General features: G+C 39.6%; 1 long non-coding RNA gene across 2 annotated transcripts in view; it reads right to left on the bottom strand.

Annotated features, from left to right (window-relative positions):
• Positions 1 to 5,620: 5,620 nt before the first annotated feature.
• LOC130600571 (uncharacterized) overlaps positions 5,621 to 25,062 on the bottom strand; it is a 36,367-nt gene continuing 16,925 nt past the window's right edge. The window contains exons 2-4 of one of the 2 annotated variants that reach the window (XR_008972487.1): positions 7,213 to 7,357; positions 7,009 to 7,115; positions 5,621 to 6,412 (exon numbers count right to left, since the gene is read on the bottom strand). This is a non-coding gene — a long non-coding RNA (uncharacterized LOC130600571). The remainder of the gene's footprint in view (positions 6,413 to 7,008; positions 7,116 to 7,212; positions 7,358 to 25,062) is intronic. The other variant, XR_008972486.1, reaches the window with a different exon arrangement.

Genomic DNA, 25,062 nt, shown 5'->3' with positions numbered 1-25,062 from the left:
GTTTGTTTGAATGCCACTGAACTGTAGGGTTTATTTTCCAAGCAAACATTTTGCTGCAAGTGAAATGCATGTGTCAGAGCTCTGCTCCTTTAAAAACAATTTACCAATTTCCTTCTTTCTGTCCATAAGTTGAATAACATTTATTGCATTAGGTAGGGCAATCCATAAATGAAAGAGGAGCAATTGCTCCTCTGATTGCAAGTCACGTAACCATTACTGCCACTCTTTCTGACTGAGCTCAGTCCTGTGATTACACTTACTATAAATGCACCAAGGATCCCACTGATTCAGGGTCATATTCAGCACCCACTTTTCTTCCATGAGATAAGGGGGTGTAAGATTTTTACCTGGAAGAGCAAGGGACATTTATGTGTCAAGACTCAATCTGAAGACGTTTGTGTCGGTCACTTCAGTGCAAAGGGGAGAAAAAGGCTAAATAAAAGTTGGGTTCTCAATTGCATCCCTGATCCAATCTAATTGTGTTGACCTTAATAGACACATACATGTTTACTCCATCTGAGGCTCCATCTTGTAATTTATAAGCAGAAACGAAATTGTCCCAACAGCCTTTTATTCAAAATTGTAGATTGTGCAACTCAGTTCTGCAAACATGCTAATGAACTACACAATCCCCAAAGAATACATTTATGAATCCACTGCCTTTGCTAAAAAGTGACTAATTTTTCATCCACTGTAAACTGACCAGATGTTTTGGTCCAGCTGCGCAGCCCCTCAATTTAGAAACAGGCTGCCATCAGCCTTTTGATCATTTCCCTGAGAAAACCATCTGCTCTCTGTTTTCCCCTTCTTCTGCTCTTTGTCTCCACAGGCTTCCCTGAAGGCTTCCCTCAGCACAGTGTTATTTTGAGCCTTGAGTCTTAGGAGGATATAAGGTAATTTCATCTACTTTCAAAAACTGGTAAGGCAGGATCTATTTTCCCTGATGTAACTTCATAAAAGCCAGAGGGATGTCTTCCAAAAGAGCCATGCAGACATGTGTTTTCTATCCTGCTTTTCCTTCTTATATCCCTCAGATTTTTGCACACATCTATGCCCACAGGATACCCAGAGACATAAAACTACAACTGGCACATTATGGTGTCCACTGAACAAAACACCATCAAAGGAGACACCTCAACATTACCCATTAGTTAATGAAATCAGAATCAATTGAGTTGCTGGAGCTGAAATCACTCTGATTTTGTCTCTCCAGAGGCTGATGGCTATAGCAATACAGTCTTGAGGAGTCCCCTCTTGTCAGAATTTGTTTCATCCTCATCTAAAAAAGCCTCAATGAGCTTACAAACCAAATTTCAGCGAGTAAAGTGCAAGGTCCACTCAGCACCCAAAGGGTAACTAAATGGATGAGAGTTGAGAAATCATTTAGCAGTTTAGTTTTGGCAATATCTGAAGTACAGTTGCCTGTTTATGTTACACAGCAGCTTCTGTATTTCAGTAAGTAATCTGGATGCTTTTAAGGGGTACAAGGGATATATATATATATGTATGTATATTATATTGGTAAAGAAAATTCACATAACAGTTGTCCAAAGTGTTCACACAAACCCTCTCCCTGCTATTTGTAAAGATCTTCGCTGTGTCCTTCATTCCTACTGTGATCCGTGGAACAGATAAATGAGTATTTTTTATTATAACAGAAAGGAGGAAAGCAAGCTAACTGCTGAAATTCCTGAGCCAGCTTCTGGGACAATGGTTAGGGAATGCTGCTAGTCAGGCCACCCTGATCTTCGCAAGGAGCCTTCCTTGTACAAGTTTATAGGGGGACTTCTACAGCAAGATCCTGATCCCACCAGGAGCAATGGGAATTTTTTCACTAACTCCAGAGAAAGCCACTGTGACAAGAGGGTTTGTGAAAATTAGATGCCTTCAGGAAAGCTCCTTCTCATGTACCCCACTAGCAAGTCATAGCGCCTTGACTTAAGAAGTCTCTTTTCAAATCAGAGGCATAAAAAGCATCATCAGACTTTACCAAATCAGTCATCTGACGAAATACAAAGAAGAAAAGCCATAAAACTCAACTGAAAGTCCAAAAATCTCTCTATCAAAAGTTCCAGCTTCTGCCTTCTGCATATTTCCTGGTTTCTTTTTAACCTCCCTCCCAACCGCCTCATCCTTGAAAACTGTCATCAGCCTTTTGGTTTAATGCTTTTGTTGACAATGCTACACCCATATTGATTGTTGCTTTTAATTAGCATGGAGTACACAGGGAGGAATGAAATTAGTTTGTTCGGTTTCATTACACTCCCTGCATTATGTGATCCAAGTGTCAATAAATTATCATTCTTTCATTAAACAACAACAACAATTCTCTTTATTATCTAAATTACAAAAGGCTGCCTCACTTGGTTGCAAAAGACAACTTGCACATTAACAAAGGGATGTAACAACAATCTCTCAGCAAGGTTGAATAGGGAATTGTTAATCATCTCATAAAGCATTACTTTTGGCATATTTTATTTCAATCTTAGAATGAGCTATTCACATTTGACCTCCTCAGCAACATAAGCTTAAAAAAATAATGCCATGTGACAGAGCAATCCATTTGTAAAAAGCTTATTAAAATCATGTAGGTATATACTAATTAAAAGTTACATGGAGTCACTGTCTGTGACTGCCTTAGATGAATTTGAAACAAAACAACTCAATATACCACTGTGCTTTAGGAATACTTTTGCCTGCTGAAATGGTGCCCAGATTCAACTTCTGGCAAACACAATAGTCCCATCATTAACTCCAGCATTCCAGTATGAACTGAGAAACAGCTAGAAAATAGCAGCCAGTAATTCCTTCCCCAAGGGCTTGCTCCCACCAAAATGCTAGGTGAGTTCTGGGGGAGCCAAACTATCTTGAAAGAGTAGGATTCATACCTGTGAGTCGGTGTTGATCAGTGCCTTGGAACAGGGCACTGGCTCAGCGCTTGCAAAGGGCTTTGAACCGAGGAGGCAGAAGAGGAGGATCAAAAAAAGAATGGCTGGGAAACATAAGCAAGTCTCTGAGAGAGAACCCATCAGAACTGGGTCTAGCTGAACACATGTCAATAGTAACTAAAGCCACTAGATGGTTTCCTCTCTGAAGGCACAGTGTTGAATATTTTTAGACAGTGATGCAGAACCAGTTCCATTCATTTTGAATCACGACACTACCATTGAAAGCTACCTGTGAAACAATCCTGCAGATAAGACTTCTGGGATTTTTTCATCAGAAAACACAACCTCTTTGACACACAAAATCTGCAGCCAAAGTGATACTGTATGTATCTTCTGGGGGTCAGTATACATGACTTCTCTGTTTCCTAAGATTCAGAGTACTGTGGTGCCAGTTCATAGAAGAAAAAAGACTCTTTACTAGCTGAACAGTTTCTCATATCATTCTTTTCATTATTAGCTCAAGTTTTCTTTAGACAATGGTTCAAAGGTCAATACACTTTTCAAAATCAAATGTACATATTACTTTCTGCTATAAAACAAACCAAAGGTCAACTTACATTCTCGTATTTATATTACTTGGAAAAACATCTCTATTTCCAGTATCAGTATTAAAATAATATACTTCTAAATGAGTTTACATATTCCTTTTCTTTAAAGAACTGTGTTAAATTAATTGTTTCATATAAACAACATTTTGAAAATTAATTATGAATAAGATGGAAGAGAAATAAAATTAACCAGCTCATTGGGAGTGGAATTGTCCCTGGAATAGGGCTTTAAGAAATCAAAAGTAACACAATAATTAATAATGCCTGTTATAAATGAGTTTCCATTTTCTCAGTTACATATGATTAATCAACATAATTGCAAGCTGTACTCTGAGTAATGTGTAAGTTTAATTTGTATGGGCTTGGTGATGAAGTAAGTCAAATGAGTCTTTCACCTTTGTTCAAAGCCTTTGTTTCAGACGCAGGTTTAAATATGATTGTCTCATCCTATTCTCTCTTGGGGCACATCAAAAAAACACCAACAAACCTGGAAAAGTACCTACTCAGGAGACGTACTCAGTGATAGAGATGTGTCAGGGGAAGCTGTGCATGGGGAAGACTGTAAAATACCAGGTAGGGCTGCTGATGACAGTCAATTGTTGTTCTAATACGTACAAGTCAAAAATAAAAACTGTTTCAGGATAAAACCATAACAAGAGAATGAATACTGGTTTGGTTGGTTGGTTTTTTAACCCATCATCAAGTAGAATACTCAGAAGTCAATCTATCTGTGAAGGTATTACCCTGCAGTGGAGTAGAATTATACATCCTGAAGAAGACAAACATAGAATCATAGAATAGTTAGAGTTGGAAAGGACCTTAAGCTCATCTAGTGCCAACATCACCAGTTAGAATTATTCCAGAAACACACCTAGGGAATCGCACAGGTTGTTACAGCCATTCAGGAGTCATAAGGCATTTCTTACAGTTTCACCAAAAATTGAAATCTATACGGAAGACAACATTATACCTCTAACTCCATTTGGAAATGTAGTATTCAAAAGATACTCTGGAAAGAGTCCATTCTGTTTCAGATACCGCAGAAATTGTGGTTTTGTCCATCGAAGGACTATATAAATGCTCTAACTAGAAGACAAATGTTTATTTTATAAATATCAACATCCAAAATTGAATGCAGATACTCATCACTCATCTAGAGCTGTAGCTTTCAAAAATTAACATATATTAGTGAATAGTGAATTCATCTTCAAAGGCTGCCTCATAGTACTGGATGAACCTCCCTTCCACTCTGCATTGATATATTTAAAAGTAAACTACATTCAGTATGGCTAATTTTCTTCCGGGAAAAAAAACTACTTTGGCAAGAACCAGGAGTGAAAGATCTCACAATGCTCTCCCTTCTGAGTGCTTGCTATGAAGTCCATTGGTGGCACTGGCACCAAAGGCAGGAAAGCACATGCATATGTATGTGCACACATTTCAAGTTGGAAGCAACTTGAAAGAAAAATAAGAAGCCTACACGGAAAAATATTAGGAGGGAAAAAATTCAAAGCCAATGTTTTCTGCCAAAGCTAAGAAGGTGCTTCTGTTCCACCAGGCTACTGTGCTACTGTTCTTAAACTCCAGGCACTCTGGCTGGAGCACGCAGCCCATGACACTCAGTACCTTCCTTCCATGGAGCAAGAGAGTGTGAATGTGCAGCAGATGAAGGACAGCTGTTGTCAGGCAGCACAGCAGCACTTCCAAGATGCAATGCTGACTGAAGTTTCATTACCGTTTTACTTTTCTGCAGAAAATCTGTTTTTTTTGGGGAACACTGAAGGAAAAACAGCAGAAACAAACCCCAGAGCAGAAATATTTCAGGAAAACAATCTGCTGGACAATAGCTTCCTACATTAAAGCTGTTATTTTTCAATCACTCCAACTATATATGGTGGTGAGTGAGTTTTTAATGCTCATCCAGCTAGGTAGTCTTAAGTCAGGAGCTGCATTATCAGAAAGGGAGGTAGTAAAGGCCCATACCGCAGCGTGGACACGTAACATAATTCATAAACTGTGATGATCCAAAGCAACAAAGTAAGTCCCACAGTGTCATCCTTAGAAAATAAGAGCTATCTCTCATCTCAAAACTTTATTAGGTTTACAATACCTCAACATACACCAGCCACCCATTTACAAAAAGACAACCAGCTCCCTACGGCTTAAGATAAATTCAACTAAGAAAAAAAAAATATTCTTTTTATGTTCAGGCATAAAATCTGATAAAAGTTCAAGCTTCACAGATTTATAATGGGTTGAGAAAACACCTGTAGAGCAGCCATGCTGTTCATATCCAAAGGAAGAAAGTTAACTACTGAAATACAGTCAGCAACTTGACTACATTAAAGCACTACCAGATCTGTTGTAATTAATTTTTCTTGTCATTTAATAAGGAAAACAAAGCTGTATTAAAATAAGTTTCATCAAAGTTCATTAATTAAAATGCTGTGCATTCTAAACAGTCTGTGGTTTGAGATCTTTCTGTAATAAATAACAAGGAATGTGCTTGCACTTACGGTGTTTGGGCCAGCATAATTGCTATAAAAATAATTACCAGCAATTTTCCTCTTGCATTAGATCAGTTGATGAAAAGGAATAACAAAACCCTTTTCTTCTCTTTGTAGTTCAACACACGCAAAATAATACCACTGAAATTCAAATCAAATGGGCAGATACAACTTCTATGAGAGGATCAACTGATAATACAAGATATTTTTTAAATAGCTGTAGTAAGTGTTTGTGGTAGATTGAAGTCCAGTGGGACTGGAAAGGTATATAAATGTTTATTTCTAGCTCCTGTCTGCATTCTGATTTTATAGGGATTTCAGATGAGATTGAGCAGAGAGAAACATTTGTCCTAGGTAATTCCTTCTTCAGACTGGTGAAGTACAGATTCACGTTGCTGCAATTTGATGCCTGCCTAGTCCCAAGAGGAAAAAAAATTCACATTAAACTCCAGACCAACTGGCTGGCAAGTTCTTGTGCCACCTGCATGAAACTTAGCAAGGAAAAAACTAATATTTGTCCAAATACTACTACTTGGCAGGGAGTTGGAGGTGGATGGTTGTAGGGGGAGGAGGTATTCTGGTAGTGAGAACTACCTGGAGTCCAAATACTAGAAACTTTCCAAGCTGGCACATTATTAGAAACCAAATAACCTTTTGGAAAGAACCTTCATGGATCCCATTACACTTATTGCTCCTGCTCTGAATCAGTAGTGCTCAGCAGTCAGAGCATCCAGCTTCCTAGGGAGCTGCTTGGCAGAGGAAATACCTGTTTTGAGGTATTATTACAAAAATCTGTGATGTCTTGAAAGGGAAACACTTCTTCAGAAAACATTTTTGTATGCAAAGGCTTAAAATTGGCATTTTAGAACCCACAATTGTCTTTGAGGATCTCTGAGTACCAGTGGGAATCAATAAGGCTCTTTTAATGGGGAGTGGATCCTGAACTGAAGCCAGCTTGGACAGATGAAAAGTTTTGAGGTGATTTCAGCAAATACTATATCAGACTTAGAGGGTTCAAACACTAATTCCTCACAGATGGGAAGAAGCAAGATGAATAGAGTTTCAAGCAGTTGTCCAAGGAGTGCAACCATCTGGAAGCTGGGAAATGGAGACTGTTTTTCCTATGTTTTAGTTACATGGGCACAAGTAGTAGAGAAAGCACCAAGAGCTCTCCTAGAAGTTATGCCAGTGCAGCACACAGGATCTCACCTGATATGGCTTTAGATGTGCTATTTTAGAGATTGATGGAGCCATCCAGGATTCAGATTTGCTTGGGATCCCCATCTGCTCACCACCATGGCATACACAGTCACTAGGTCGTCACTCTGCTGGTACCAGCTGACATGGGCAACGACTAAGGGCAATAAAAAAAAGCAGGTGATAGCTGCTGGTATTTCCAATCTACCCCACAGGCTGATTGTCTTAGCCCATGTTTGCACAGGAAATCAGCAACCACTTTAGTTGTCTCCTCCCAGATAAAGTGCAACATTTAGAAATGTCATTACTGAGAATAAGCTATAACACTGTCTGGGCACCTGAGTCCTTGTGTAAAGTATTTCCCTACTGCAGAGGAAAATATCGGCTTTATAAAAGTTGCTGATTATTCAAAACCTTTCCTCTTGTCAGATCTGCAGCCAGGAGTGTATCTGAGCCATTTTGCTCCAGGGAAAGAACAGATTTTTATAGAAATGTTCTTCCTCATCCAAAATACTGAAAGGGAAAAAAAAAAACCCAAACCCAAAACCAACAGATGGAAAAGTACAAATATTGGATAATTAGGAGTCACAGGGCAAGAGTAAGCCAAAACAATTTCTCCTATTTCTATCAAGTGGATAATATCCACATGTAATAAAGGAAGTAAAACAAAAGAAACAGAAAGTCATTTCAAGTAATAGCCTAAAAAGAAAAAATGTATCTATTATATCACATGCGACTCATAAGGAGCCACGATGATATACGTGAAAAATGAACAAAATCTTGAATCTCATGTTAAATATAACTTCTAGGCACAGGTGCGAAGCTTTCAGAACTGTAACCTAGATTTGTTTAGTTGACCTTGAAATTCAGAAATGGAGTGTCTGAAAGACAAGAGCAGATACTTTTCTGTATCTTTTTCTTTCCTCATTATTCAGAAGATGTAATGAGGACCCAGACTTTAAAGTAAGTGAGCATCTAGTTTCACTTAGAATTTTACTTTTACATTTGGGCATTGAGCTTCAGAATAATCCTTTTTTTTTTTTCTTTGAGAAGTGAAAATGATCCAGAGGGGGATTTGAAAACACTGCCTGTTCTTTTCAATTCCACAGTTATTTGCAGATGTAGACTAGGTCACTTGGAAGTGATTTACAGGTGCAATTATGGCACTTAAGGAGCTGGACTGCATTCTTAAAATGCTGCCAGCACAGAACAGCAAGCCCTGTTAAAAGCAGATTCCAATTCTGGCCCTTCTCCTTAGATTCTTGCACTGTTTTTACATATAATTTCAAATGCATTCTTCATTAGCCACTTAGCACATAAAGGATTCCAGGTTGGAAAAGCTGGGCTAGTCTGCACCAGAGGATTGCAGAGTCTCAGCTGGCATAGAAAAAAAGGAAATTATGCCCGTGCACACCTAAAGATTAACAACAAACTAAATCTCCTCAAATACCTTTAGCCTTTGAGGAGTGGCAGGTCACAATCTCCTCTCAGCAGCTAGCCCTGTCATTACTGTAAACCACACAGCATCCTAACTCTAATCCCTCAGAATCTGGGAATTATTCGCACTGTTGTCTTTTTCAAACTGTTTTCATATCAAAGTGAAGCTAATGCAGTCACTCTGCATGTATGAACTTCCACGTGTTCATATGTGTCTGCCTCCTAGATACCTTTGAAGCTCTTAACTAGTATTTAACCAATTTTGACAAGAATTTGGAAGGCAAAAAGATCATTTCTCCTGATTTTGTACAAACAGGCTGCCCAGCAGAGTCTTCAGCAATACCATCACTGGAGGAAAAATTGTACAGAGGCACCAGATAAAGCACAGACCAGTTCTCCCAGGGCCCACTAGTCCTTATGTCCAGTGGTACAGGCCTCAAACCACGTTATACTTTTCTTATGAATTCCTTTTACTCGGTCAGAATTTTTAATGATAAAGCACAACCAACACCACTCCGGAGCACGGGCAGAAAACCCAGAACAGAATCAGTCAGTGCCTGTCTGCACAAATCATACATTAGCACTATTCATTTGGAGATATCTCCAGATAAAGAGAAATTCTTATTAGTGAATGTCTTAATTATTTTTATTTTCTTTTTAAGCATGCTCACATTTCTCAATATATGGGAAAAAAAAAAACAAACAAAACCAAACAGTTAAAATCCACTCAAGGAACCTAAAAATTATCACTGCTTCCAAAGCTCTACTCAGCCAGAATTGCTGTGGACTGCAAAGACAAGAGACATTAATAACAATTACTGCTCAATTAGTTGCTCTCAAATCTGGTCACCAGGGTGTTTGTTGCTGGAGACAAAAATGTACACTTCTTTTCCACTGTGTGTTTGACCTATCCACTTGACATCTACATTCATTTGTACCTTAATTTATTCATGTGTCTTCTTTTTTGGTGGGAAGGATAGGCAGGATAGGAGTTGCTTTTATTCAATGTAAAATTTTGCCTGCTTTCTTTAGAGCAAGAAGGCTCAGATATACTGTGGATAATTCACCAAGAAACTCCAAAGAAACCCTTTGTCATTAAAGATTTAGCTGCAGAAAGGTGTTTTCAAAGAAGTCTATTGGTTAATATCTTCTCTTTTGTGTGAGTAACACTGCAAAGCCCTTAATGTTTCTTTGCATCTAAAGGTATTACTCACGGTGACAAAAGCTTTATTTTCACCAAGGGCCTAAGCCAAGTAAGATGTGGTCACGCTTAAGTAGAGCAAATCACTACCTTCCAAAAAATGCAAAAATGAGACAGGAAATGAGGGGAAAACAACAGGCAGACTTTTAAAAATTAATATGCATGTAGTTTTTAATGCTGTGACGGTCACCGTTGTATCTGAGCATCTTGCGTAGTCCATAGAGGAATAAAACTGCATATAATTGTGTTGTGTGTCTCTTCTCCCCCTAGACTGAAAGAGGTATGCATGATCTGAGGGGCATTAAGGTTTGGGCTTGACTTTTTAAAATATACTCCTTTTCTATAACTTAATGTCTGTGAAACTAAGACAGAGCTGCCTCACCCTTAGAGCAGAATACCGAGATTTGTGATGTTTCTTGAGGTCTCAACCCATTGAGGTTTATGAAAATCTCTCTCTGACACAAAGAGGGGAGTATTTTTGTGTAAAAAATGTGCTTTGCCCAATCTCAGATATTTTGAGCAAGGCAATACTTTGCAGATAGAAGCCAATGCAGGTATTCTTGGTAATCCCACAGGTGCCTCTCTGTCAAGTTCAGTGTTACGTGGAGCCTCTCAGTAACTTTCTCCCGAAAAGACATCACTCTGCCCTACCCATGTGCAAACTGTCAAAGACCTGAGCAACAGCAGCAAAATCATCAGCTGAGAGGATGAGAAAGTGTCATCAGTGTGATTGGAAGTTGAATATATATTCAACCCCTGAATATTTATTTAACAGCTTCAAAATGGTTAAAACATGAGGCATAGGCAAGAAAGTGTGTTTTCAGCGTTCATTTCTCCTACTCTAAGTGCAGCCTGTTGCCACACAGCACCTGATTATCTCTCAGTTTGTGTCCAGAGGGTGGATTTGGAAGAAGCTAAGTAAAATAGTCCTTTCAGTTATACTAAAATAAACAAAAGACAAGGACAACGTTCCAGAGCAATGAAATCTCAATTATCTGCTGCTCCTAAATACTTCCTGCTAGAACAATTTGTAAGTTGACAAACTTAATTAGCTTCTTTACCAATATTTTCCAGATGTTCAGATTTTCATTAGACTACTTAAAACAGATGTTTCCCACATTTAATCGTATGACTGTGGCAAATTTTGAGTCACCAACAGACTAACAGACTATGAAAACTAAGTTCATCCAAGCAGTTAATGCCCAGACCAGTGCAATATATCAATGAGCTAACCTCCAGAAAATGTAATTGTGAACTGCGATGAAGTCATACATATGTGACTATGGAAACAAATAGTAGCTGAACAGTAAAAGAAGTAAAGGTTTGAAAGTTCAGATTTGTATAAACGGTGTCAGTGGCAAAAGCTCAGGGATTCTAATGCTGTCAGCTTTATTAAAAAAAAAAAAAAAATCACAGCCTTACAATGGATCTTTGGAGAGCAATAAAATATTTCCTTCTGAGACACTGAACACTTGAGGCAATAAATAAAATAAATAAAACCTTATCCCTGTGATGGTTGATGATGGGAGAGAGATTTGACACCCAAGTTAGAAAGAGAGAGTGTGCAGGTGCTGTTTTCTTCTTTTAATAAACACATTATATCCAAAGGGGAAGTATCTCATTTTTTTTTAAGGCAATGGAAGTAGAAGAGGTGTCAGACAAGTCATGGCTATTTCCATATAACAACAAAATGGCACGAGCAGTTGCAAAAATAGTTGCCGGCATGAATTTCAACTTCCTTCCATTAAATGTTTCACTAATTAACTTAATAATCAATGTCAGGGAAAGATTAATCCACCACTATTTGCATTTCTGACAAACATCAGAAAATCAAAAACCAATAAAATTTCTATTTCTACCTCACAGCTTTAAGTCACATTGCATGGGGAGAATTCCCAAATTAAAAAGAGCAGGAATGTAAATCACAAGTCTCCACACATCAACAGGAATTTAATGTTTTCTTTTTCATCCATTGAACTGCATCATGAATCCCCCTACCTTTCTTTCCCAGCTTACTGTTTTCAGCTCAGGCACAGACTCATACCCCAGGCTTGTGCTGATCAAGATGCTTCATGTAATGAGACACATGAAATACACTTAGAGTGAACGCAGAAATCCAAACTGACTGCACACAAATTAGTGCCTGGGCTAGAATTTTTAAAGACACTTGAAAAGAGTTTTTTGGAAGATAGCACAAACCCAGGAGAGCCAGAGCCATGTGGATACAAGTGAGAAATGAAGGCAGACTATACCAGCTGGGGTCATCTCCATCATATCCCTATGAAGCCTATGGATCCTTTCTTCCTCTCTGCTTTTTTCTGTGCTGCACAAGCAAAGTTCTGTTGTGTTCCCTCAAACCTACACAGCAGAAGATGAAAATGCTAATAGCACATCAGGCTTTTTGAATTCTTGTGAAGTTACAGCCTTACAAAGGTGATAGTGAAAACATTATTGCAGGGTGTGGTGCTACATTTTACCCTGGGAATTGGAGGGAGGGAAAGGAAGAGAAACACAAAAGAAAAATATTACTTTTACTTGGAAAAGCTGCATACATAGAAATGTAAGGAAATTAAATTTTGAGTGAGCTATTGAAAAGGTCCCAATTTACTTTTGAAAGGGCATCATCATCTCCATCAAAATTGCTAGCAGCAACAGAAAATGTTCAAAAAATTGGTCCCATCTATCAGTAATAAAATGTGCTACATTCTGAAAGCATTGTCATTTTCCAAACAAAGAGTGAACTCTTCCACCTCCTCTAGGTGAAAACAATTAACAAAACCAGAAGGCTAATGAAATGCAAATTGCCTTCATGAAAGAATGGTTCATTTGCAATTCTTTCTCATAACACCCTTGTTAAAAAGATCCAGAAAACAAGGTCTTCCCCTACTGCACAGTCTTTGGAGAAACAGGTCTATTTCTTGTGCATACTAATATTCCTCCTACTATCTCTGGAACACTTCAACTGCAAAGCTGCTTACCAACTGAGTGATTTAATGATCATTTCAATGCAAAATATAGTGTCCACCCTTTTTTTATATATCATTAGAATTTACCAAACAACCTTCAGACATGGTGGTCAGACCACTATGCCAAATGAAATTACACTCCCCAGCAGAACAAGTTTTGAAGCATCAGGTCAGAGCTGCAGAGAAAATCTTGTTTCAGCAACAAGTTACAGTGGCATGTAAGGGGTGGGAGATAGTATCTGAAGAAAAAAGGTGTTTAAACAGAAGCTATTTGGTGGCATCACTGCTACAGCTAAAAAGCACCCTTAAATACCCCCTTCTAAAATCAGCATGGTGTTATCCTATCGAAATGAAAGCCACTAATAACTCTGAAGAGCAAATCATAAATGCATTTTAATGTGGCCCTATGAGCAGCTTTGAAACCCGCTCTCAGCAGCCCTTCCAAAGGTGTAGCTATCCCGATCCAAAAATGGAGGCTGAGTTTTCCAATGTAGCATCTTCTCTCTCTGTCTCGTTTTATGACCATTCATGAATGCCCTGACAATCATATTTAATTAGGAATGAATAGGAACAAGAGCTGGTTAATTTGTATTCATCTCCTCCACTTCAAAGACTGGAGGACACGGATCCAAGTGATCACTCTTTTGCAGTATGTGTCAAAAGCAAAGAGAAAAGCACACACTCAAAACCAGCATGAACTGTCCTGGCTTGGCTTATCTATGTACTAGTTTTGTCAATATTTTATACTAAGTAGTCCCTTTTATAGCACATCCTTGAGAAAAATAAGAAAAATATTAAAAAAAAAACCATAGTTCTGTAGCCCATAGCACTTTAGAACCAGGGTCCCATGGGCTCTACCTATATCAAATATTCAATGTGGCCACAGATATGAACTATAAAATACCAGCCCTGGTCCACATTTGAGACAGAAACTTAACTCAGAAGCATTTGCTAGAAAACACAAGAGAAATTCTCCCCCTAGAGCATCATCTAAGTCTGCAGATGATGGATGTTGCGGAGAGTTGTTTGCAGTGAATTCCCAGCAGTTATTAACCAACACTCCCTTTGCCTTAGAAACTTCTTATTCCACACGCGTGTGTACTTGGAAGTGTGTGAGCACAAACCTGTGCGTGTATCAGGGAACAGACCTTCACCCCCCCTCTGCTGCAGGGACAGGCTGCCTATCTTGCCTTGCTGGAAAGGTGTCCCTGGAGCAGAACCATCCCCACCAACACTCTGCAGTCTCAGTGTAACGTGATGTTCATCTCATCCTCTGCTCCCCTGTGCATGTTAACGGGGCCGTGCTTTGCTGAAAAGGACACCCTGTACCATTCAGCGTGATTTACCTCTGCCAGTAACTGCTGCTAGACTTTTTATTTAGCTGTCTGCGTGTCTTGTGAAACATTTGGGGAATTTTGAAGCCCTACGAAAGTGTTTAAAGCCTATTTTAGTATCCTGATGGTGCCATCTACTGCTGAATTTTGGCTTTAACAGAGTATGCTTTCAGAAGAGGAGCTGGGGGTCTTACCTGCTCCTGAGAACAGTGTAACTGCTCCTCTATATCATATTTAACACTCAAACACTCAGAACTGCAGCACAAATTGCAGTTATGCATCCCACTGCCTCACGGAAGGTAAGGACTCTGGGGACAGACCCTTAAATAATGCTTATGGCTAAATAACTAAATCAGGTAAAACTCTTCCAGATACGAAAATACTGATTCCAAAAAATCACACTGATGGAAGATTTGCCCATGCAACAGGCCTGTAAGATCCCTTCTTCTCTCTCTAGGATGTCAGCACACTTTTTTGTGTTCCTCATCTGTTAAAAATCTCAGGTTTGAGAGTTCCATTTCTTTCACAACCAAGCAGAAGATGAGTCCCCTCTGGGTCAGGTCATTGCACTTCAGTCACTGCAACACCCACCTGTGAGTGCAAGGCACAGGACAGTTCAAATCAGCCCAACTAGTGAGGTTCAGCTACTATGTTCAGGCAGAGGACAGCACTGGGTCAGTGCTGCGACCCAGGAGAAGTGACAGGCATTCACAGAACTCATGCTATCACATCTGAGTCTGAAGAAAAGACACACATATACCCACCATGATCTAAGGCATAGGCAATTCCAGGGCCAACCCCCTCTGCTCCCTAGCACTTGCGACATAAGCCAGAAAAGCTTACTTAGAGACTTACTGTCCTCCCACCTAAACGTGCTTCTCATCTTGCAGTTTTCAAGGAGGGAAGCTGTCAGAATATCAGGCAATTTCTGTCCTAATTGCTTCTAGACTTTTATAGCATCTCTAGTTCCCAGGGAAAAGCACAATCTTTCATGCTATGGATTAGAGGAGGGGGGGAAGGCATTTACAACATGAATGCCACCTTTGAGGAGCCAAACAGTGCCCTTAGTGAATCTCTTTTATGAGCCAGGAGAACAGGAAGACTTGTGGGATCAAACCAGAATTATTCACCCTTCTGCCTGTTAAATTTGCAGTCTGTCTATAGGTGTTTTGGACAGAGCACAGTATAGAGGAGCAGATGGAGCTTTGATTGTTTTATGAACGTGATTATTTAACATGGCTGTTTAAAATAGCAGGGAACTAGATTAGACCTATTAGACTGGAAGACCTTACATTTTATATATAACTAGAAATAGCTTTATAAACCTTCTTCCTGAATGTAAACATTCCTGTTTGCTTTCAGTCTTCTATGCTCTAAGAATTTTTCCTTGCATAAATAGAAACATGCCACCCCCAAGAAATACAATTCCTGAGGCCTCAATGTGCACTAAAACAACTGATTTAAACCCACCCAAACTGCAAGTGGCTTCTGAAATACTTGCACCAGCCAGCAGCACAGGTCTTTCAGACTGGCTGGAAGCTAAATTGCCAGCAATGCTTACAGTGAATTTATTTGAAAAGAAAGCCCTTCATGTCTTTCCCTGGAGAGACAGGGAATCCACACAACCAAAGGAGCTGAATTTTCATACCTTGTTTACCTGTGTTTATAGATACACTTTGCAGGAGAAAGAGCGCAAAGGAAGAAGAGGTGTCTGGCAGGCCAGCATGCTTGGAAGTGCAGACAGGAAAGGATGCTTTGCTCCAGAACTTTTCTAGTGTGAGACAAGCAGGATCATAAGCACTGCCCTAACTCAGCTGAAATTCCCCAGCTGCTTCATTTTGGGTTGAGCTCAGCAGTCTCCACCTTCTGTCCTCAGCTGTTGGCTGTTCCTCCTTTATCTGTTCCCACCAGCAAAGGAGCAAAGGGAGCTGAGACACTGTGGCTCTGATGCCACAAATGTGTACTGCAAATACTTGTATCTTATACATTTAAATAATCTTGCTTTGCCTGGGGCTCTGCAAACACTGCCTTAGACAACAAGCAAGTGAAATTGGAGCAGCCAAAATAAATTACCTGTTGTTGACAAAGCCACCCGCCATGGGCTGGTTCAGGTGGGCTGAATGATGCTGAGAACTTAATTGTCTATAAAACTGAATATCAGATAATTGAAGCTGCTTAAATTAATTTCAGAACAACAAAAAGATGAGCTTCCAAACAAAACCAGGGTGTTTCAATAACACTTTTGCAGCTGATACACCCTCTAGTGGCAAACAATCTTTTCTCTTACTGTAGTAATCAGACCAGATGTAAGCCTTCCTTTTTTCCCTACAAACACCTCTGTGCCCCCGGGGATCCAGGTTACACTGTTCTAGGAGGAACATTCCTAATGCACTGTAGTTCACATATTGCTTTTGTTATACTGCTGTATATTAGTTTGCTGGTGAATATCAACAGAAATGCAAGCAGGCAACTTGGAGCAAAAAGCTCAAACTCAGAAATAAATGAAAAAGGATTACTTTGCTGCACCACACTGTACCTATTCCAGTCCAACAGTAAGCTGCCCAGTAGGAGCATTTTAACTAAGCTGTGCAATGTATTAAACTTGGTCTCATTTTTAGGTCTCCTGAACTATGCAAGAGCTGTATCTATTACTCTGTAACAGTTCAGTCAAGTGCCAAAGCAAAGGCAAACATTACATCCAGCTTGCTCAGTTCAAAGAAATCCCTAACTTGCAGCCAAAACTCCTCTTCCTCCCCATCTAACCTTAATCTGTACACTGTGGCACCTCTCCTAAGCAAGTCCTGCTTGCTGTTTGAAGAATGAGGTCACTGGGTCTAGAAGTCATTGAGAGTCTCTGATACATTCACTACTAACTACTACCAGCATTACTTTCCAGGCGAATAGCCCAAACCTTCAGGCTAGTAACACTAATGCTTGTAAAAGTTTACCCCTTTTGCGAATTTAAGGCTTTATCTGCCACTTGGGATTTTCTTCCTCTCTATCATGTCCATACGAGAACGTTTAAAATTTTATTATAAATAATATTCTAATGGAACCCTGGGAGATTTTTTTTATAAAGAGCAATCTGCCTGCCCTGTGCTTCATACACTGATCCCAGGAAGACAGCCTTTGTTGGGACAGTGGTAAAATCATTTTCAAAAGGAAGACAGTAGGTTTCCACAGATCCCACAACCCTGTGGTCCTTTACTCACTCTGCAGCTTGCTCAACAAAGCTCACAGCAGAAATCAGCACAGTACATCCAACTAAAGCCAGTCCCCACTTTCCTGCTTAGGAAAATGTCTCTCCTCCAGCCTTCCTCTTATCCCCATCCCTGGCTGACCCTGCCTCTGGCCTCCAGGGCAGCCAAAGAAATTGCTCTTCAGGGTCCCAGTTTCCCAAACCCCCTGTTGTGACCCCTTAAAAAAAAAAATAAGCCCCTGAAAGTCTGATGGTGCAGATATTTCTGGGCAACCTCTCCACAAGTGCTTATATGGTGGGATCTTTATATACCAGGGAGGTAATTTGTAACCTCAACATGCTTAGCACAAAGCTACCCTGAGCTTCCCAGGAAGAAATGACACGTGCAGGGGCAAATCTGAAATGCTACAGGATTTTGAAAAAGAAGAGGTAAAACAATCTGTCAGCATTTCTTAAGATTCGCTGTCATGTCCAAGCTTTGGTTGCTCTTTCCTAGCCAGATCTTATCTTGCAAACCACATGCTCTCACTCAAGGCAAAGTCATAAAATGCCTGGTGAATGAGGCATGCCTTGCATTGATGCTTGAAAGCCAAATCACGTAGGTTATCTGGGCTGCAGGATGATGACAGCTTCCAGGGAAGAGAATTGTCCTGTGTCCGTGCTTAGTTATCAGAACACCAGAGCTGTGAACTTCAGCCATCTATTTGATCAGAGCATCTTGACGTTAACATACAAGGAGTCAGTTGGTCTCCAAGGAGTGCAAACCAAAACATAATGAGTTTTAAAGCTCAAACCACAAACTCCACCTGCATTTCATAAACAGGATTGTGCGGGACTAGCCTATTTTGAAATATGACCACTTCTCACATGGCTGAGCTGCCCCAGTTCTGCCTCAGGCCTTGGATGTCTGCCTTCATGGACTCTTGCTAGTTTGTTCCACCTTCATCATTAACTCATGTAAAAGAATAGTCATCAGGTTCCTTGTGAGATTTCGCTCTGTTGTTCACTAAGTATCACAGAGGGTTCTAATAGAGGTTTTTACCAGTATCAGTTTCTACTTTGGGTTTGGGAAAACATGATTGAGAAGGGAACCTCCTTCTCAACTGGGGTTTATTCCAGCCTGTAGGACATCTCTCATTTGAAGAAAACCTTTCCCATCTGGAACCAGGATATGCTTTCAGTCCTTCACAGTTGGGCACCATTTTGCCAGGTTACGTTATTTGACCAAAATGCTCTGTGAAATGCTTGCTAATTGTTACAAGATTTAAAAAGGAAAAGAGCAGACCTGTTCAATAGCGTTCCCCCTGGAGCATTTTTTTCACTCAGAATGGCACAGTGGTGCAACAACAATGCAAAATGTGCCCTGCTCACTGAACACCAAATTACTGGAATCATTTTCTAACAGTGAAAGGAAGAAAAATATGTAAAGGTAATTATGAAGTTTTTTGCTGTTTTCAATAAATCTAAGCCTCTAATTACCCAAACTACTTATGGGAGGGTTTAGATGAAGTGTGTTAGCTCTCTCTTTCCTCAGGGCTCAACAGTTGTAGGGCTTGTTTCAGTAATCCCAGATTATTCTCTTATTTTACTTGTCCCCTTGCTCCATTATCCTGTTTGCATTCAGAGATCTATTTAAAGAAGTTTACAGTTTACACTGACATAGTGCTATTGATACAGAAATTACATGAGCCCGTTTCAGTCTGTTGGCTTGACAACAGAACAAATTATTGTGCTTTCAGAAGCAACCATTTGTCGTGCAGGATCCTTCTTAGATTCTTGATTTTTTAACATACTCCCCTCTCATTACCATTCATTTCAAGTCTGTTATGCAGTTGGTTTCTGTATCAGTTTAGTTACCAAACCAGGAACCAAATTCAAAATTGGTCTAAATGAGATCCTGAGAGTGAACATCCTTAAATGCCTAAACCAGAAAGGATCCATTGGAAATTGGTTTTCTAGACAGATTTTTCTGCCTTAACAGAACTGATACCAAACCCAGAGCTGATACATTTTGGTTTCAGCTTTGGTCTTCGGGTGCTTTCATGTGTCTCACCACCACACCAGACTGCAAGCACCTCACAAGCCCATCTAGATTCATTGCAAGGTGCAATGGATGGTTGGCAGTGAGGAGCAGTGCTGCTGAGCAAGACCTTTGCAGAGGCAGTGGTGAGAGTTATGTGTCTCATCTATTCAACTGTGCTAGACACCTCCTTTGGCATAGAGGTATCAGGGACTCCCCTGGTGTCACGCCAAAGGATCACAGGAACTAGGTCTGGGTTACAGAAAGAAAAGGGCTCTCTACATTGATGCTTCCCCTGTTTCTCATGGGTCTTTCATCCCCAGAGTGTCCACACTGCATGCAGGTTACTTCATATCCAGGTTCCTCTTTAGTGAACAACTGTGGTAGGGGAAAGACAGACACACCAGTGTCCAGATCTTGCATGGATAACAGGCAACCTACATCAGCTGGCCTGGAGGCTACAGGGTGAAAATATGTAAAATACATGTGATATCAGCAAGGCAAATAAAAGGCTCAGGGTAGCTACTGGGCTGTGCCTCTGGTTAAAATACAAACTCTGTGTCATGGATTAGGCTCTAACCAGAATAAACCGGTAATCAGATTTTCAGAGATAGGGATCTATTTTATATAGTGCTAAGCATTCTGGCCTTGATCAAGCAGATTATTTCTGAACAACTTGAAATCAGTTGGAACAGTTCCTGGAAAGACCAAAACCTCATTTATATACATCTGAAAGTTTATTCCAATTGCATCAGCTGGTTTAATAAAAAACATCGGCTCTACGTACAAAGCCTGACTTGCTTATGTCCTTGGACCATTATGGCTATATTGCTGCTACCACTGTAACACAGTAGGGCTTGTACATCTGCAAACATATGGAGCCAATTAGATGACTCATTGACCATTAACACCCATCATTTGGATAAACATACCTACATAATTCCGTGATTTAAACTGTTGAAAGGACAACTCTGAGGGAAGAGAGCAAAGAGTTTATTCCCGCCAGAAATACCGTGTTCCTCCTTAGCTCATTCTGTAAGGACCTACTGGACTCCTGGTCCCTGCTCCCAGCAAACATATAGGTGGAAGCCAAGAAATTTCTCATCTCCTTCTAGTCCTCAGCCATGCAAAAGATGCTTGAATCCTACAGCTCTCAGTGATGCTGCTGGCTCAGGCAGCAGGGCGCAATGGATATCCCTCCCTCTCAGATGAAGAGGACTGTTTTTCATGCATTTTCAGTTTACTTAGGAAATTAGCCAAGATAAAATGAACTCTGCTCCCCACATTCAAAGGTTTTTAAGGCTCAAAGTTGAACACTCAGAATTAGGAAAACACAGTATTACAGTTTGTGGGAGCATTTTGAACTGCTCTCTGTGCACATGTAGTATATATACAAGATCACAGGACACCTGCCTCATTGGTGCCCAAGATAGAATTGCTCTGGGGTTTCATCAGGGCTGAACATCAAAGCATGAAGTTGTCTGTAAGATCTCTGCTTCATTTGCTGCAACTGGGGAAGCTGTCTAGCAAATGAGGCTAAATGTTAAAGAAAGAACAGCTTTGTGGATAAAAGCAGTTGGATGTTTTCCTGGAAAACTGATTCTACCCCTGTCGCTGCCAGTGATTCCCTTTGAGCGAAGCAATTTGCTTAAACCAAACTTTTTTTTTAAAGTGATCATGCATTATGTTGCTCGTTTCAGGGACACATCACACAATCTGTATGCTAATTTGCAGAAGTGCCAAGCGCTAATACAGATAAAATAAGCAGCAATTGCATAAACAAAACGGTTAGTTGTAGCCCAGGGGTATAGAGGAACTATTGTTTTAAGGAGATAGGTAGTTTCACAGGTGTTCAAAGCTCTGGATAAGAGAAAAGAGATGCACAAAATCATATGTCCAAGATCAACATTTTAGAACTTGTGTTTTCGTTCTTCAATGAAGACAAATTATGGTACTTGTAATGAATAGGAACCATTGGTACTATTGGTCTCCACCTGAGGAAACAGGAGTGCAAAACGCAAATATGGGGCCATAGTGCACTAATTTCCGCTGCATTAGGCAAATACTTTTTTGAAAAAGTACTTTTCAAAAGTTAGAAGAAATTGTTAAATAACATCAAAGGCAAAGAAAAAAAAATCAACATATTACTGTTTTTTGCAAACTGAAAACCATTCGGTTTTATTCACTCTGAAAAAAGTGTGTGTTCCTGGCTGGGTGGATGTATCTATCCTTAGAAGGGGTATCCTTCATATTAGAGAACCCAGGACTCAGAGAATTCTAACCAACTGCCATGCCTCAAAATAGTTATTGCATTTCTAAAATCTGGAGCAGTCTAGGCTGGTTGAAGAACTGGTAACAGATTGTGCTTGGAACCAGGTCACTAAAGGACCTTTTGCCTGTGCTAAATGAATTCATTTTCATGGATCCTTTATTTTCTTTGTTGTTCTGATCCAGTTTAAATCACTGCAGCCAAATTGAAAAGGTATAACTAGCTTATTGGGTTTGGCAAGGGTGATTGTTTAAGGTTTTAAAATCACATTTTACTTAGTCTAACTTATTTTAAGTTTGCATTTTTGTTTTGTTCATGGTTTGAATTCTTGGACAATCTTTCAAAGTACACTTTCAAGTTATCACCATTTTTATTCCTGTTAGTATAGATCAGCCTCAGGGGAAATAACAAGGCAGTCTCTTGTGCAGAACTGTAAATGCAAATAGCATTCTGTTGAAATACATAAACCTTTTGTGTCTCACTGTGATCTGAGAATTATTAGCAGGGGCATATCCTTTAATAACTCTGAAAAATGAACAAACTTTAAACAACTGGGAAAGGATTTAACATAAAGCTGTTATGGGAAATTTGATGGAGTTCATGATTCACGTCTGAATTTAGAGACTGCATGAGATTAAACATTTTCTACAAGTAGATGTTCATACTGAGGTATTTCGGACTCTGGCGTTTGAACAACTGTTAGGCTGTCGTATATAATCTAAATGCTTTTACTGGCAAATGAAAGGAAATTGTGAAATTACTTTTCATAAACTTTGTTTTAATTAGGTTTCCACTTTCTCATTACAATAATAGATAGTCCCTAAAGATTTTAAAATTGGTGTTTGTTTCCCTCACCTTCTGAATCCATTCAGTCACCTCATGTTACTTCAAGTCATCTGGTAGAAGCAAGACTGCAGCCAAATACAGGCTGACAGAATCAGACTACATTTACAGGTAAGTGTAGACCTGGTTGAAGCTGTGTTCCCTTTGTGTAAATCTAGAATTTACACAATTGGAATTGCCCTCCAATTTACAGCCAAATTCTGCACTAACTGTAAAATCCATACCACATGCAGCAAAATCAAGACCCTGAGGTCATCAAAGAAGTCCTTTCCTTTTTCAAAGCTGTATGGAAAGGGGTTCGATGTGCTACTGAAGTCATAACCATGGGTGAGGACGTGGTAGACGTGCAAAGCTGAAAAGGGCACTGACACAAGGACTGACATGCTGCTCTTGCTCTCATTTTGTTCAGCTTCAGCCCTTGTCCTTCCATATCCTCATCTTTCCTCCCCATCATCACAGTCTTGGGGCTCAATGATTGTCTGGTGGAACCACAACAGTGACAAACTGAGGAGCCATGACAGTAATGGGGAAAGAAGAAAATATTTCAAAAGGGAAATGTAAATGACAAGCAAATAAGTAAGGATGTACTTCTCTAGTGACAAACTTGCTGATGTACTACAGATATGAGAAGTTGCTGCAAACTGCTCTGTGAAGCATTTTGCTGACATTAGTTAGTGATTCTCCTCCTTCCCTCCTTATTTCTACAGGGAGAGTAGAGAAACTTGCACGTTTCCTCGATTTATGGCCCCAGAAGCAGTCAAATCTACAGTGCCTTCTATGTTGGCTCAGGGCAGTGATACAAAGCTCCCCATGGCCCACAGACATACACATGCTCTAACCTTGGCTGAACCCTTCTAACATTAGTCTTGATAATTGATGGAACCCAAGGAGAAATGACTGCAGTTTAATAACATTCAATGGTTTCTGGGTGACTAGTGGTGTGTGACTAAAGCAACATTTAGGTTAGGCATTACCCAATGCTTTTCAATGGAGGCCACAAGGGTAAAGGAAAGCAGGAAATGGGGAGGAAGAAGGTCTCCAAAAAGAGGAAAGTAATTTCTCCATACTCCTATTTTGAGTGTCTTCCTTACGAACATGTCATTTTCAGACCTGCTGATGTGGCAGATGATGGGCTTTGGAGAGTGTTCCTCAGGTATGAAATCATTGATTAAAACTTGCATAAATAAGCAAAGCAATATTACATCTGTTTCCCAGGTACAGCGCGACTTAAATCTTCTTGTGTCATTTTCTGCTGACATAAGAGCAATAGTAGATCCAACAATAATTATGGAAAATACTAAGGAAACATTTATTAAGATCCATTATGCTGGTGACCTGTTTGTAACATCTTGCAGGACCAGAGCTCAATCACATTAAATACTCACCTACGCACCCCAAAACCTCAAATATTCCTAAGCAAAATGGATGATATTACTTTTTAACTTTGCACTGTCCTTATTCACATCTGCCATATGTAGATATAAGTGCAACATTCTGCATGAGCACACATTTCAGTCATATCACGCAGAGATTATAAATTTTTAGTGATCTGAATACTCTTCCTTTGGCCTACTAATATTACTAACATTTCATTGCTATCTTTCAGCAGCATAGAGAGAAAGTCAGGACAGGTCTGTACTAGAAAAGGTTTTTCACTCTAGCTGTAATTGTGAGGTTTCTAGAATAAATGCTGCTCACACTGGCTACTAAACTGTTTAACCAGTATAGGATGTATTAAGTTAAATAAGCTATTTGTGTAGGGGTTTTTTTTTGCTGGAATGACAATATACTAACAGTATAGAAACAACCCCCCCCTATATTTTCAACTGATAAATCCCCAAAAGATGCTCCCTATATGGGCAAATTTCCATGCTGTCACAAATTACCCGTTTCCAAAAGGGAGTGTCAAAGACACCACAACCTAGAATTTTGTAATATGAAAAAAATACAGCTGAATATTCTGCATCAAATACACAACTTCTGTATCTTTTCACTTAAAGGAAAATCACTAATGACTGGCAGTTGTTAGAGACTATTAACATAAGGATGATGAGTACTGCCAGCCAACAGCATAAGGTGATGATACCTACATGATTTAAAGCAGTCCACTGCAAAAGTTCAGTCATCTTTGGTCTCTTACATTACTATATAATAGATGTTTGATCCAGCATGTTGGTAGGACAACTTATGTACTAGAAGCTATGAAACACATAGCTCACAACACCCAGAAAATGCCTACATAAAACTTTAGGTAACAGAGATCAGAACTACTTAGCTCATAAGAACAGAGCAGAAGATGCTACCAGATTCCTAATTCCCTGCAATACTGCAGAATATTTTTGCCCTTTCAACCTGAAGAAATATGTCTTCATGCAAAGCAAAATATAGGATCATAAGAAATGTCAGAATATCTCATGGTCAATATATTACTATGAGCTATAGTGAGGGGAATGGTAGAATAGAATGGTCCTCATGGCCAAATTTTCAGGAGCTCAGCATGCAAAGTGCCAAGTTACTTTAAAAATTAGACTGCTTCTTCTGGAGTCTTGCTGGGAGATGATTTCTTTTGAAAATCTGGCTGCAATAATGCACA

Source organism: Pezoporus wallicus, unplaced genomic scaffold (genome assembly GCF_028554395.1).
Source record: "Pezoporus wallicus isolate ANWC-B61680 ecotype Strahan unplaced genomic scaffold, APGP_CSIRO_Pwel_v1 contig_6354, whole genome shotgun sequence".
Classification (NCBI taxonomy): Eukaryota; Metazoa; Chordata; class Aves; order Psittaciformes; family Psittacidae; genus Pezoporus; species Pezoporus wallicus.
This window is presented reverse-complemented; position numbering and strand designations above follow the sequence as displayed.